Consider the following 1,017-nt stretch of genomic DNA (forward strand, 5'->3'; position numbering starts at 1 on the left):
CATCTGGTGAAAATTTCATGTCATTAGCACCTCTAGTAATATATTTACTGAGAAAAATGGTGACGTGTTCAATACCTATTTTACCCGCTGTATTTCAGATATCCAAAATGATATTCTATCCACAATCAAACAGTTCAAGTGAATATCAGTTGTTATTTTGGCCAAGGACAAATAATTCACTTTCCCCCACATTTATGCATTTCTGTTCCAGACAGCCTCAAACTTTTCTTCTGATCTAGATTGAACCCTGTAGATATCTACTGGTATTTGTATTTCAGATATCTAGAATTTAGTAATAGTCATTTTTCCCCCACTTGACAGTTAATAAAAAATATTTTGTTAACAGATATCCAAATTATCTTTTTTAATCTTTGCGTTGTAATTGGAGCTGGTCATTTTTTAATTTGCTTGTTTTTGAAATTGCTTTGTAAATTGCTGGATATTCCAAAAGACATTTTTACAAGTCACTAATTTTTTTTCAGCTTTTTTAGAGAAATTAGTAGGTTTTTTTTGGATACCTTTAATTAATTTTTTGAGAGCTGAAATGTTCATTCTGACAAAGAAGAAAATTAATTTGAATACCTGATCCGAACAGCTTGCCATACCGCAGCAATGTTGTGCCTTTTGACAGAGAGGTACTTTTGTCTRCACACCAACTGGTAGCAGAGATGGATAGCTTCATTAGCATTAGCAATGCTTGCACAAGTGCTCTTGTAGTCGGCTTCGTGTCTGGAACCGTCGTGCCCTTTTTCCCTTTTTTCTGCATTGCTCGTGCCAACATTTTTGCAATAAGACTGTGGAACAGTTCAAATGCAGCAGAACGAAAAGGAAGGGATACTTTTGTCTATTTAGCAATTATAACTTATTTTTGCCTTTCCTTTTAGATTTAATACATACAGTAATAAAACAAATTTAAATCCATGTTGTAAGTTAAATAGGTAATTTATGAAGCCCCTAGTATCTTGAGGCCCTTATTTACAGAAATAGGTTTTTACTTTTTGTGTTCCTGTGCATCTA

The 1,017-nt window shown here is 33.5% G+C and overlaps 1 protein-coding gene across 1 annotated transcript in view; it reads right to left on the reverse strand.

Annotated features, from left to right (window-relative positions):
* LOC106524658 (zinc finger protein 267) overlaps positions 1–1,017 on the reverse strand; it is a 13,745-nt gene that overhangs the window by 8,596 nt on the left and 4,132 nt on the right. The window lies entirely within an intron of this gene.

The sequence above is a fragment of the Austrofundulus limnaeus genome, unplaced genomic scaffold, assembly GCF_001266775.1.
Source record: "Austrofundulus limnaeus strain Quisiro unplaced genomic scaffold, Austrofundulus_limnaeus-1.0 Scaffold0, whole genome shotgun sequence".
Taxonomy (NCBI): Eukaryota; Metazoa; Chordata; class Actinopteri; order Cyprinodontiformes; family Rivulidae; genus Austrofundulus; species Austrofundulus limnaeus.